General features: G+C 49.9%; 1 pseudogene; it reads left to right on the top strand.

Annotated features, from left to right (window-relative positions):
- Positions 1-2,771: 2,771 nt before the first annotated feature.
- On the top strand, positions 2,772-14,782 carry LOC101965906 (phosphatidylinositol 4,5-bisphosphate 3-kinase catalytic subunit delta isoform-like; annotated as a pseudogene).
- The last annotated feature ends 365 nt before the right edge of the window (positions 14,783-15,147 follow it).

A 15,147-nucleotide genomic window follows, 5' to 3' on the forward strand; every position in this document is an offset into this window, starting at 1 on the left:
CTTGGCCAAAGAACATATGGCATCATAGACAGATTCTCCAGGATTTCTGATAGTCCCCCAGGTTTTGAATAATAAAGGAATGCTTTGGCTTGGCCATTCTAAGAAAAAGGAACCTCAAATAGGATGTGGTTTCACAATCCAAGGAATCGTCTGCCAGCAGCAGTGCCCTAGGAGGACAAGGCAATGTGTGAATCACACTGCTCCAAGCCACTTCTACATCCCACCAAGGATGCCTGGCCCCAGCTGGCACTGCCACCAGAGAATATCACTCTTAAATTAAACATGTCTGTAGCTGGGTACCACTACACATGCTTGTCATCCCCACTACTCAGGAGGCTGAGGCAGGAGGATTGCAAGATTGCATTCAACCTGGGCTACATAGTGAAGCACTCTCTCAAAACAAATGAAAACTGAATGTCCTTTCAACTACTTTCAAAAGTCATTTAAATACAGGAGCTATGATGTTACAGTAGGTAGGGAAGTTGCATGGGAATACTTTCCTTTTTTTGTAGTGCTGGGGATGGAACCCAGGGTCTTGTGCATGCTAATTATCTCTAATACTGAGTGACCTCCTCCAAAAACATTGATATATTTTATTGCATTAATAATAAAAACTTTTATTTACCAAAAAGAGATCATATACCAAGAGAAAAGATGACTCAGTAGGAAGTAAACATTTCCACTTCGTTTAATCCACAAAGGAATAGAATGTAGAATATATAGATTCTATAAAGTAACAAGAATAAGATAAATAACCCCACAGGACACATGCCAAGGTTACAAGTAGGATTTCTGCAAAAGCTAAACATTTTGTTAATTATCAGAGAAAAGCAATTTAAGCAAAGTAAGCCAATTTCATACCCATCAGATTGGCAAAAATGAGTAAGTTTGACAATAGCAAATGCTGAGGGTAATTTGGAGATCAAGCATGAGCTCACGATGGGCAGCACAACGTTGAGGAAAACATGGGGGTACTTGAGCAAGTGAATGATGAATTTATACCTGTCATAGGTTTCACTACATGGAACTCTTTGTCACTTGAAATGTAGATAGTGCACAATTGAGGAATGAACTTGAAAACTTTCTGTTTGTTTGGGAGGCAGCTCAGTAGCAGAGCAATTGTTTAACATGCACAAGGTCCTGGGTGCCATCCTCAGAATTTCACCTCATCTCACACTCAAAATAACCCACAGTTTATTTAATTTACATTAATTGAAATTTAGAAATTGATACCTGGTCTTTATCAGAAAAGCTTTATTTGTTTGGGACAACTTGGGTTGCTGAATATTTTTAACCTATAGATAGTGTGAAAATTGAGTAGACAAAATAATTCTTGTTGTATTTGTTTGAGTTGGGCTGGGGATAGAACCCAGGGCCTTGAACATGTTAGGTAAGTGCTCTGACACTGAGCTAAACCACCATCCATGGCCAGTTATTTCTGATTAAAATCTGAAAGTGAAATGGCAGAAAACAAAGAGAAAAGCTGGCAATGAAATAAGCATAAACTATACAAAAGATTTCAAAGGATCAATACTAAAAATAGTTGAAATATCTCTAGTATTTTTTCCCTGTGTTGATTTCATGTCAACATGATGATAATTTGGATACAGTGGATTAAATAAAATGCATTCCGAACCTTAATTTTACCTGTCTTTTCCCTTTTAATGTGTATATTTTTCCTTGAAAACAAACATGAGGTTCACATACTGCTCTTGGACAAGCCTCCTCTCTGCTCCCAGGTGCAGACTATGAACCCAGTATAGGAATATACATTGTAGCATCTTTTGTAACAACTAAGGAAAATAGAAATAAACCTTCCCAGTTTATCACCATGATCAGGGCAAATACAAGGTGCTTTCTTTATACAGTGAAACACCTTGCAGGAGTTAAAATGAATTTACTATTGCTACATGTATTCATCCACGTGGATGGATCTAAAAAACATAAATTGAGTAGCAAAAGCAGGTTGCAGAAGATTCACTAGTTTAGGAAGCTTTAAGGCATTCAAAAATATTAGGAATTCTTTGTGGTTACAAATTAGTAGTAAAAACACTGATGGAGGCTATAGATAAACAGATTCCAGATGGTGGTGACCTGGAGGGGGAAGCTGGGAGTGAGGGAAGTAAGGGGCTGATCTGGTTCTGGAGTGTATGGAAGACAAAATTTCTCTGTAATGTTTTGTTATGTATGTAGTGGGGGCAGGTTTGGGGCTCAGTTCAATCAATATATCTCACCAAATCTTACACACACACACACACACACACACACACACACACATACACACACATACACATACACACACATACACACACACACACGAACAAGCACACGCTCTGGGGTGCACACCTGTTACTCCAATTGGAGAATTTCAAGTTCAAAGAGAGCTTCAGAAACTTATCAAGGCCCTAAATACCTCATGGAGACCTTGTGTCTAAATAAAATACAAATATAGGCTGGGGATGTGGCTCGGTAGTTACATTTCCTTGGGTTCTATCCCTGTGGAGGAAAAAATCAATAAAAAGGATGGGGGATGTAGTTCAGTGTTAGAGTGTCCCTGGCCTAAATTCCCAGTGTAAAAAATAAAAAATATAAATTTTGTCCAGTCATAGCCTTTGGCCTTTCTCGAATCCTGAGTTGTACACCCAGCCACACTGCCATCTTTCCTTGCCAGGTGGTGGCCATGATAGTGTTTTCCTGATGCGTAATTTCCAGAGGAAAATTATTTGGTCTATGACTCTGGGCCCGCTGTGAGGGAGGCAGATGTGTCCACCATGGTGTGAGGTAGCCGAGTGCTGACAGTTATCTGGGGCAGTAGGAGCAGCAGCTACCTGGGCAGTGGGGGCCCTGTGAGAGGAGAACACCATGTGCCCACCTGGGAGCCCTCAGCCCTGAGCCTCACATTGCCTGAGGCCCCCATACACTACTCTGAAGAACTCTCTGCCTTTACTTCCTTTACATGTCACGTGGCCACAGAGAAATAACAAAGCAGAATACCCCTGGGGATTGACTGTCTCATGGAATTCTGGACCGAGGAGGAGAAGAATCATAGTGTGGTGGTTGACTTCCTTCTACCCACAGGGATCTACCTGAGCTTCCCTGTGTCCTACAATGCCAACCTCAGCACCATCAAGCAGGTACTGCCTGGTCTCCTGTCAGCCCTGGGAGCTCAGAAAGACAGAGACATTGTTCCTCACACTTGAGAACCTCAGATATAAATTTTGAAAAATATTCAATATCAAGAACTTGTATAAAATGGGTGGTTAACCTCCACTTACTATCCAAATTCAGCTTACCCCATGGCAATGTGTTCCCCTCCCTAGTTTCAGCTTACCCCATGGCAATATGTTCCCCTCCCTAGTTACCAGAGGGCCAGCTACTAGCCTCAGTTGCCCTTAAGCCTCCAGTGCTGGAATGGAACTTTGAAAGTTTTCCTCACATTATGCTGTCTGTTACTTTAGTGACCACAGTCTGCTCCCAGACACATAAGGGCTTTGCAGGAAATTGTCTTTAAAACTGTTGCCAACATAGTGCCCATCATCCTTGGAAAGGGTCCCCAGGTTCATTGAATAAATTTCAGGATGAATTACTGAGTCAAAGCAATGAACATCTGCTTTGGTAGAAGCTTTCCTGTGACTTTCAATGGGGTTTTGCCACTTACAAACTCGGGTTTAATGGGTCATGCCTTGGACTACCTGAGGGCAAGAATTTATTTCACAATTTAAAAAGCTATTATTGAGAACAAGAAAAAAATGATAGAAGCAATGGACCACACTTGAGGGATTTTTTTTAATGTCCTGGAAATTTTCTCTCTGCCTTCCTTGCATCCTTTCTTAAATTTTTCTACTTCAAAAGTAGCTGGATGTGTCCCCAAATGTTTCAGGGCTGAGTCAGGAGGATTGTAAGTTCAAAGCCAGCCTTAACAACATAGTGAGATTCGAAGCAATTAAGGGAGAAACTGTCACTAAAGAAAATATGAAAAAGGGCTGAGGGTATGGCTCTGTAGTTCAGTGTCCCTGAGTTCAATAATAATATTGGCCCATAAAATTTTGGAAAATAAGAATGAGAAGTGATATACCTAGCCTAGTTATCTCATTAGATCAGAAGCCAGCTTATCACAAGTTATGAAGGATTCATTTCTGTTTTTTGTAAAAATATCAGGATGTCTGTATGGCCTGGCCATTAGTTGATGTTTAAAGCTGATTGGAATGCCTGCCCGTGCCCTGAACTCACCCAGGTCCGGTTTTCCCCGACCATATAACAACCCTTTCCTAAACCTTAGTGACGCCTCATAAATTCTGGCCTTCCCTGGCCGGATAAGGACCCTCTCTGAGTCTCTAAGATCTCCATAAATTCTGATGCCGGGGCCAGCAAAAATGTAAACTTGTGTTATGTTCCTCAGAGTGTTGTTATCTGTAACCCCCCTTTGTGTAACTTTTTGGGCTATAAAACTGGGCCACAAAGAAGCCTCAGGGCTGTCCTTGGCTTCCACGATTTTGAGGGGCAAGGCAGCCCGGCCGGTCGAAATAATAAGCTTGCTTTAATTTGATTTTAATTGGAGTCAGTGGTCTTTTCTTGCGTCGTGGTCTAACAAGAAGGAAGAGACCTGCCTGTGATCCTGCCATAGAAGACAGCCACAGGCACTACCTTAGGCATTTTCTGTTTTCTAACCACATTCTAACTAAATTCTGATTATGAACTTTTATGACTTATTTCTCTGAGTGACCACAGTAACATCTTGTTCATATTCTAGTTCTTGTAAACATCATTATATGGTTCACTTGATGTGCTTACAGAACTTCAAACAATGTGCCTAAAGTTGAAACACTACTGTAGCAGACTTGTCCCTGGGGTCCCATCTCTCACTTCATTGTGGTTTTGGTTTCTTCATATTTTTATTGATATGAAGCTTTGTGGGCTAAGTGTTATGTGTCACAGTGGTTCAGCTCTGCCATGGCTCAAGGCCACCATCGCCTTGGTGGGGTGAAAGCAGCCCTAGATAATGTGTCTAAGGCAGGTGTGGCTGGCTGCTCAGTCCCCAATCTCCACACATCAAGTCCTTCACAGAGCACAGGGACAGGAAGCTTGCTGACTAGCTGGTTGGACCCAAAGGCCAAAGGGTTCCTAGGGAGCGATTCTTGGGGTCTCCCTTTGTCCTCTATGTGGCTCATGCAGAGTGGGATGCCAAGACTAGAGGCCTCTGTCTGCCTTCCAGCAGCTGTCATGGCCAGCAAGGCTGACCATAACTATTCCTCCCAGATGCTGTGGCACGAAGCCCCAGAATGAGCCCCTCTTCCACATGCTCAGTGACCCCAAGGCCTACGTGTTCACCTGTGTCAACCAGACCGCAGAGCAGCAGGAGCTAGAGGATGAAGAGCAGCGGCTGTGTGATGTCCGGCCCTTCCTGCCCATGCTGCGCCTGGTGACCCGCGAGGGTGATCACATGGAGAAGCTCATCAACTCACAGATAAGCCTCCTCATCGGCAAAGGTAGGGCTCACAGATCAGGCCCCACCTTGGCAAGGTAGGGCACACCTGGGTGGCTGGTGTCACATGTACCTACACTGAGCCTGCTCCTGCCCTACAGGCCTCCACGAGTTTGACTCCCTGCAAGACCCAGAAGTGAATGACTTCTGCACTAAGATGCGCCAGTTCAGCGAGGAGACGGCTGCCCGCCGGCAGCAGCTGGGCTTGGAGGCCTGGCTACAATACAGTTTTTTCCTTCAGCTGGAGCCCTCCACCAGGAGCTGGGGAGACAGCAACACCTCTCAAATCTTCAACCCAGACCTGCTTGTCAATGTCAAATTTGAGGGCAGCAGGGTGAGCCCATAACCCATGTCCTAGGGAGGCTGTCCCAGCTGTGGCACATGGGCTGCTGTGCCCATGGAGACCTTTCACTGATAAGACACTCCAGTGTCCCAGGCCCCCAAATTTCCCTTCATTCACTGGCATCACACATCATTTTCCAGGTATGCAGGCATGCAAGGGGTATAGTCAAGCATCCCACCAGGTAAGCTCACCAAGGCTGAATTGGTCCCTTAATTCATTGGACAAGTATTTCCTGGGTGTCTGCTGTTACTTTCATCAGTGAATGACCCAGGCCCTGCCCTTGTGGGGCTCACACTTGGGGACACCCAATATAGGCAGGCAGGTGGCCTTGCCCCTTTTCCCCAGAAGCCCATGGGCCTGAGAGCAGCATGCCAACACTCCCTCCTCCCCACAGGAGAGCTTCACCATCCAGTTGTCCACCAAGAATGTGCCCATAGCGCTGATTGCCTGCGCCCTCCAGAAGAAGACCAAGGTGTACCAAAACCTCACAATGGAGCAGCCTGAGGACTATGTGCTGCAGGTGAATGGGTGGCATGAGTACCTCTATGGCAGCTACCTGCTCTGTCAGTTCAAAGTGAGGTCTGCAAGGAGCCCTTTGCACTCTGGGATCCCTACCACTCTAGAAGGGGCTAGCATAGGAGGGATAGAGCCAGACTGTGGGTCTCTCTTGGTTCCAGGGAATGGATATACCACCCATTGACAGTTCAACCTTGCACTCTCATCTCAGTACATATGCAGCTGCTGCACAGTGGACTGACCCCCCACCTGACCATGGTGCACTCCTCTTCTATCCTTGCCATGCGGGATGAGCAGAGCAAACGGCCCCTCAGGTCCAGAAACCACACACCAAACTGCCCCCCGTTCCCATCAAAAAGGTGAGATGATGTCCTCCACTTTCTTATCCTCTTTCTCTATCTTCCTCCTTTTGGCCAATCCTAGAACCTCTTGGATAGCATCAGGGCTAGGCATTGATCCAGGGGACTTTGGATGGTGCAGTCCTTTTGGAGAGTCGGGGCCTTGAGCTGACACCCATGGTGGGGTCCTTTCTGAGCTACTGCGATCCCAGATTGCCTACTTCTCTGCAGATCTCAGGGGGGCTGGGTCCCCTGGGCCCCTGGGCCCCTGTGTAGAAGATTGGTAAAGGATGGTGTTGGTGACAAGTTTCTAAACCTTGCCACAAAGTTGGGACCCTCTCCCCCTCTCCCTAGCCTTTCATCAGCCAGGGGAATGAGCTAGGATTTAAGCCCCGCTCCTCTTCTCTCTAGCCCTCCTCTGTGTCCCAGTGGTCGCTGGGGCAGCCTTTCTGCATTGAGCTGATCCAGGGCAGCAAAATCAATGCTGATGAGCAGATGAAGGTAGGGGTTCAGGTATCAGGTGACTGGACAGATTTTGTTTGTGGGTTTTGTTTTTTTTTTTTTTTGCACAACAGGGTTGCTGTAGCCTGGAGGGGCACCAGAGCACCAGAGAAAGAAGAGTGGGAGGGTGTCACACAAAAGTCACCTGGACACATTGCTCATTATCTCTGCCTGGATTGGCTGTGAACCACATCCAAACAATAAGAGGGGAGGGGAGCAGGCCTGCAGGCCAGGGAGGCCAATTAATGGAAACCTGGGCCAAGAAACTTGTGGGTATTTGACTTTGGTGGAGCTTGTGGAATCAGGCACAGCCCATTTGAAATAGGAGGCCCAGTCAGTGATGTGAAAGGCACCATAGAAGCTGGCTGCAGCTGCGCTGAGGTGCTTCCAGGAGTTACCCACCCAGGGGTGCCCAGAGTCTGGGGGACACTGCACATGGTTCCCCCTGGAAGCTGAGCCCCCATGGGCTTGGGGAACAGTGCCCTGTTGTCTCTTTAAAAAGCACTTTCATGGCTCCTTTGCACTCAGAACCACCTGCAGAGGTGGATTTATTGTCCCACAACTGGGAGGTGATGCCTGTCTGGGTCCACAGAGCATAGCATGTCTTGTCTGGTCTCTTTTTTTGGCATTACTTTACAATCTGGAAAGGGGGTTGTGTCTGCAGGAGTCATGGAGGATTGGATGAGAGCAGCTCTGGGGATGGGCTAGCAGGTTGGAACTGGAACAAGTGCAATGGAGACTGGTCAGGAAGTCTTACGAGCCGCATGGGGCTCAGAAGTTGCTAGGCATGAAGGTAGCCAGAGCTGTTAGAAGCAGAAGGGACCCTGGAACTTCTGAACCCTGATGAGAAAACTGAGGTTCTGAGTTGACCCACAGAATCAAGTGTACTGAGACTGGCTTGCCCTAGCACAGCCTGGGGTACCAATGCCCCAAGACACCTGTACCACTGAGCTGCCAGCCTACACTCTGCTGGACCACTCTCAATGCAAGAAGTAGATTTGGACCCCTGTGTAAATGGGGACCTTCAAGGAGAGGATTGGAACTTTAGATGGGGTGGGGCCTTTGCTCCCTCACCCATGCCCTGTACCCCTTCCCCAGCTGGTGGTACAGGCCGGGCTCTTCCATGGCAATGAGATGCTGTGCAAGACGATTTCCAGCTTGGAGGTGAGCGTGTGTTCAGAGCCCATGTGGAAGCAGCATCTGGAGTTTGACATCAACATCTGACCTGCAGCGCATGGCCCGGCTCTGCTTTGCACTCTATGCCGTGATTGAGAAGGCCAAGAAGGCGCACTCTAGCAATAAAAAGTCCAAGAAGGTGATGGGTTGGGCTGACTGGGAGAGGCCCAAGCCTCAGACACCCAGTGAAACCCCTTACTGGGGCCTCTTGCCATCCTGCTCCCACAGGCAGGCACCCTGAGAACAGGGTCCTGGGAGAGCCTGGGGACCCCAGTCTCTCTGCCTGCCCTAGTCTGGCTCCTTAGTCTGGCTTCCTGTGCTGCCTGAGTAACAGCTCATGAGTTGCCTGACTTGAAATATCTAGCCCAGACCTGTGGTCCTTAGGGGTCCTGGAGGCAGCTCCTTTGGTGGAAGGACAGTGTTCTCAGGGGGATAGAAATGATGAGTTAGTGGCTGCCTGGGGAGAGTGTGGCTGGGCCCCAAGTCCCTAGACCCAGGATGTGACTTGCCCCTTGTCCTGGGCCAGCTATGGGACTGGTGAGCTTACTCAAGTGTCTCTGGATGCTGGGTGTGAAGATACAGGCAGCCAGGAAGGGATCTTGCTGGCTTAATTACTGAAACTATGATAGGAAAGAGATAGCGGGTCCTTCCCCTCCTCCTGGGTCTAACTTGGAGACCTTCCATGCAGTCTGGATCTTCTCTCCTGGTTGGCCTTGAGACTGGTTCCATTCTGCATATGAACAAGAACAGGCTCACTCTGATCTGCAGTATCCTTCTCCAGGACTGCCCAATTGCCTGGGCCAACCTCATGCTGTTTGACTACAAGGATCAGCTCAAGACTGGGGAGCTCTGCCTCTACATGTGGCCCTCTGTCCCAGGTGGACCCAGGCCCAGCAGGGAGAGGCTCTTGCAGGGTGAGGGATCCAGAACTGGTTCCCCTACAACTACATCTGTCCCTGCCTTCAGATGAGAAAGGAGACCTGCTGAACCCCATGGGTACTGTGCATAGCAATCCCAACACAGAGAGTGCTGTCACCCTGGTTATCTACCTGCCCGAGGTGGCCCCTCACCCTGTGTACTACCCTGCCCTGGAGAAGGTCAGTGGGGTCTTTCCTGGAAGCTGAGCGCTAACCAGGAGCTTTCCTGGAGCTCCTCAGAGGGGGGTCCCTGGTCACCCCAGTCTTTGCCCATTGCTGGGGGCTGGGTCATCATGCTGATTTTAGGCGTTCTAGTAGCTATGTGGCCCACCAGGGGATGTTGGTGATGTCTGATGACATTTTGCTGTCACAACCAATGGGAAAGGTGCTACTGGCCTGTGGCAGGCTGAGCCTGGAGATGCTACTGAATGCCCTGCAGTGTGCAGGAGGGCTCCCAACAGCAAGAGTGGTTGGCAATAGTGCTGAGGTGCAGACGCCCAGCCTAGAACCCTGCCAGTGCTGGCCCAGGCCTGGGGAGCTCACAGAAGGGTCACTTGTTGCAGATCCTGGAGCTGGGACATCACAGGGAACGTGGCCCTACCACCAAGGAGGTGGTGACCTGGGGTGCTGGTGGGGCATGAAGCCAGGTGCTGGGCTGGAGGCCTCACTCTGCCTGTGCCCCTTAGCAGCTGCAGCTGCAGGGAATCTTGGAGCAGCGGGGGTCGGGAGAGCTGTATGAGCATGAGAAGGACCTGGTGTGGAAGATGCAGCATGAAGTGCAGGAGCACTTCCCAGAGGCTCTGGCCCACCTGCTGCTCGTGACCAAGTGGAACAAGCACGAGGATGTGGCCCAGGTGGGTGGAGAGGGACACCAGGGGCACAGCTGGAGTAGAGAGATAGCAGTGGGCTGCCCACCACCTGACTGCAAAGCGCCCTCCAGATGCTGTACCTACTGTGCTCCTGGTCCGAGCTTCCTGTCCTGAATGCCCTGGAGCTGCTGGAATTCAGCTTCCCTGACTTCCACGTGGGCTCCTTTGCCATCAGGTCCCTGCAGAAACTAACGTGAGTCCCAGCTGGGCACTGAGGCCCACAGGCTGCCAGCTCCTCACTAAGACAGTTTGCCCTGGCAACCTGAAAGTGGGTGCTGTGTGGAGATGAGCCTAGGCTGGCCTCACCCTTTTTCCAGTCACCTGCCAGCTGGAGACCTCTGTTCTGAGTTTCAGAACCCCAGACTCATCCAGCCTTCCTCCCCTACAGGGACGACGAGCTTTTCCAGTGCTTGCTGCAGCTGGTGCAGGTCCTCAAGTACAAGTCCTACCTGGACTGCGAACTGACCCAATTCTTGTTGGACCGGGCTCTGGCCAACCAAAAAATTGGCCACTTCCTCTTCTGGCATCATCGGTAGCTGGATGCACGCTGATTCCTTGGGAACCTAGAAAGGCCATGGGGGATGAGGGTCTCCTGGCCTGCTGACCTCATGGTTACTGGGCTGGGGAGGGGCTATGTGCCACTCCTGGCCATTCTCAGCCCCATCTTCTCCCTCCAGCACTGAGATGCATGTGCCGTCCGTGGCCTTGCGTTTTGGCCTCATAATGGAGGCCTACTTCAGGGGCAGCACCTACCACATGAAGGTGCTGATGAAGCAGGTGAGGCTCATAGTGCCTGTGCCCAAGGCGTGCTCCCCTTCCAGGCCCCTTCAGTCATACTCCTTAGTGGTTCTGGCTCAGGCTCATGTGCACTGCTGCTACTCCATTCTGCCCACCAGGTGGAAGCACTGAGCAAGCTGAAGGCCCTGAGCGGCTTTGTGAAGGTGAGCTCACAGAAGACCACCAAGCCCCAAACTAAGGAGCTGATGCACTTGTACATGCGCCAGGACACCTACCTAGAGGCCCTTTTACACTTGCAGTCCCCATTGGACCCCAGCACGATGCTGGCAGAAGTCTGGTGAGCCCCAAGCCTAGGCCCACGTAGAACCAGGCCCTAAGCCCCCTCCCCCACCCTAAGCCCCCAACCGCGAAGCCCAACACTGCCCTCTGCCTGCAGTGTGGAAAGGTGCACCTTCATGGACTCCAAGATGAAACCTCTGTGGTTCCTGTACAGCAGTGAGGAGGCAGGCAGTGCTGGCAGCATTGGCATCATCTTTAAGAACAGGGATGGTGAGCCAGGCTGGGCAGGGGACATGCTGAGGCCTTGGCCTTCTTACTAGGCCCATACTGTTCTGTGGTAGGGCCCCAGGGGGTTCCCTGAGAAGACAGAGCTCAGATACTCTGAGCCTTGCATGGGTTTATAACCCACTAGAAACTCCTGCCCTTCCAGACCTCTGCCAGGACATGCTGACTCTGAAGATGATCCAGCTCATGGACGCCCTGTGGAAGCAGGAGGGCCTGGACCTAAGGTGGGGCCTCTATCCATCACCTGTTTGTTTGAATCTGTAACAGGCCTCAGAGCCTGCTCCTGGAGGAATTCCTGGTCTAAACTGACACCTCCATGTTGGCTGTGAGAGCGGCTGTTCTCACAAGAGGGGTAGGGCAGCTGGAGAGGTTTGGGTAAGGCCACTCCTGGTGCTCAGCTCCTATTTCCTGGTTTCTACCCCTTGGGGAGCAGTGCCACCTTATTTCAAGCCCGCTGACTCATTCTCTTCAGAGCAAACATGAGCCCAGCCAAGATGTGCTCTGCATCTTGGGTGCCAGTTCTGTGTCTCTGAGGCACCTTCCCCAGGGCCCCACACCCCGTCTGGCATCCTCAGGAACTTGAGCAGTGTTCCCTGTGGTTTTGTTGGGCGCCTCAATTTCCAGGGGTTTCCAGTAGCCCCAGAGAATGTCCTTAAACATAGTGTCTACCTGTGCCTCTTCTCATGTGCTAGGATGACCTCCTATGGCTGCCTATCCACGGTGACTGCATGGGCCTCATTGAGGCAGTGCAGCACTCGGACACCATTGCCAACATCCAGCTGAACCAGAGCAACCTGGCTGCCACGGCTGCCTTCAACAAGGATACCCTGCTCAACTGGCTCAAGTCCAAGAACCCTGGGTAGGCTTTCTTATTCCTGGGAGAGGCTCGATAGAGTGAAAGGTGAGGGAAGGCCTGTGACAATTTCCATGGCTGCTTGGCTCAGCTGAGCACTGGCCCACATCTGATTTGGGGCAGGACAGAGAAGGTCACTTTTCCCAGGTGTCCATTTTTCATGGCTGTGTTATGCTACTCAACTCTTCGGGCATTAAAACCACCACCGTGTTTAGTCACAAATATGTAGCTTGAGTGGATTTTGCTGTGGTTTGAAATAGCTGGTGCTATGGCTAGCATCTGTGATATTGCCTGAGCCCAGAGCATCTACCAAGGGCCCAGTCACACACCTAGGGACTTGGCTGTCAATTGTGCCTCTTTATGCAGCCTCTCTTCATCTAATACATAGACCTTGGCTTCTCTGCATGGTATTGTGTGGAAGAAGGGGGCAATTTCAAGCTGGGCATGGTGACCTATGCTCCAGAATAATGCCCTCCTTGTTGATTAACACAAGGCCAGAATCAAGAGGAGGGAAAATATAAGGAGCCCTGGTTTTCAATCTTCCCCACCCAGAGAAGCCCTGGATCGAGCCATTGAGGAGTTCACCCTCTGAGTTCACCCTCTCCTGTGCTGGCTACTGTGTGGCCACATATGTGCAGGGCATCGGTGACCGGCACAGTGACAACATCATGATCCGTGAGAATGGGCAGGTAAGGAGCACTGTGTTCAGCTGCCCAGTGAGCTTGTCCTACATCCCTGGCCCAGTGGCCTCTCTGACCTACCCACACCTCCCAGAAGAGTGCCCCAAGTCCTGCTGACTTTCTCTAACTGGAACCTCTCTTTGTGAAGCCTATTCCCCCTGCCCTTCCCTCCCCTCAGCTATTTCACATTGACTTTGGCCACATTCTGGGGAATTTTAAGACCAAGTTTGGAATCAACCGTGAGTGAGTCCCATTCATCCTCACCCATGACTTTGTCCACGTGATTCAGCAGGGCAATACTAGTAATAATGAGAAATTTGAAAGGTGAGGGTGCCCAGGGCCCCAGTGAGGGGACAGTGTCCAGCCAGGGGCAGGGATGGGGACATAGCCCTCAAGCTAACTCCTGCCTCCACCCTCGGGGTGCTGCTTTCTCTGCAGGTGCACCCCAATCCAAGAGTACCCTGTTGGGCAGTGCAAACAGGAGGTCCATGGGAGGTGTAGGAGGCAGGCCCAGGCAAGGGGCAGACACTCAGGGGCAGGTGCTGGCTGGATGCAGAACCCCTGCTTGTTTTAGGCTGGGGATGGCAGGGAGGACCCAGGGATTTATTAATTTCCTTTACCTCTGCAGGTTTCGAGGCTACTGTGAACAGGCCTACAGAATTCTGCGGCGCCATGGGCTCCTCTTCCTCCAACTCTTTGCTCTGATGCGAGCAGCAGGCCTGCCTGAGCTCAGCTCCTCCAAAGACATCCACTATTTGAAGGTATGCCAACACAGGACCACACCAGACTGGAGGCCAGGGTCTACCACAAACTTCCCAAGGCCTGCCTGAACGTCTACAGCTGTGGAGGAGCCTGCCTCCTCTATGTATAGTATAAAAAAAGAGCTTGGCAGAGCTCATCCTGGTCAGAGTGCATCTTGCTCGAACAGCTCAGGGACCTAGGAGATTCACCTCTCAGATGGCGGCCCTCATGCCATCCCGGGCCCAGCAGTGCAGTATGGTGGGAAGTGGCCAGAATGTTGTACTCCCTGGGCCTAGTCCCGCCCAGTTGCAGGTGAACTGTGATCTTGTTTGGTCATACCATGTGTCCTCAGTGTCTTTCATGCATGAGATAAAGTTTCTTGTAGGTTTGCAAGACACTTTGCATTCCTGTCTTTTCAGTTAGTGAGAGGCAGAGTGGGAGAGGGTGTATTCCCTAAAGCTTTTCCTGCCCTTCTCTCAGCTAAGGTGAGGTCGCCTGACCCTCTGCTTGCAGTTCTTTTAGGAAGGAATTTCAACAACCCGAGGTGGCAGGAGTACAGGGAGGCAGAAGGGTTTGAGATGCAACAGGGTCAGGATCCCTGAATGTTGATGCAGTTGTGATGATTCTGTCCCAGGACACCCTGGCGCTGGGGAAGACGGAGGAGGAGGGGCTGAAGCACTTCTGGGTGAAGTTCAATGAAGCCCTGAGCGAGAGCTGGAAGACCAAAGTGAACTGGCTGGCACACAACCTGACCAAAGACAACCGGCAATAGTGGCCACCTCTGAGCTGCCACAGGCTGACAAACCTGTGTGAGGACAGCTACCCTTGGTTGTCCTAGATGGGGCCTACACCTGAACTACACCTCATGGGAAAGAACAACACAATTACATTTTGTTTACACTAGTTATTTAGACAGACAGGAAATGTTTCAAGATGATGGGGAAATGTGATGGACATTATTATTCAAAGTAGATGTACAAAGACACAAATTTGTGAAAATATACTTTGTATAAAACAAGAGATAGGAAAAATTGTGTTTTATTTGTGTAATAAGAATTATAATATATTCCACTGTCATACATGTATAAAAAAACTATAATAAAGAACCAAACAGCCAGGGCTGGGGTTGTAAGCTCAGTAGTAGAGTGCTTGCCTCGCACGTGTGAGGCGCTGGTTTCAATCTTCAGCACCACATAAAAATAAATTGAAAATAAAGGTATTTTTCCATCTACAAGTAAAAAATAACAAAAAGAACCAAACACCATAAATGCAAATGTATCCTAGTGCAGAGGAGGGGTGCTGCACTGAGTCCAAGCACTGTGAGTTGGGCACCTTGAGGTTGTACCTTGCTCTTGTCTTAGGATGGGCATTCCAGGTCTTCCAGCTGGTGGATCTTGCCCAGCAAAGACTGACCTACTCTTGGGGAAGC

This window comes from Ictidomys tridecemlineatus, assembly GCF_052094955.1.
Source record: "Ictidomys tridecemlineatus isolate mIctTri1 chromosome 1 unlocalized genomic scaffold, mIctTri1.hap1 SUPER_1_unloc_4, whole genome shotgun sequence".
Taxonomy (NCBI): Eukaryota; Metazoa; Chordata; class Mammalia; order Rodentia; family Sciuridae; genus Ictidomys; species Ictidomys tridecemlineatus.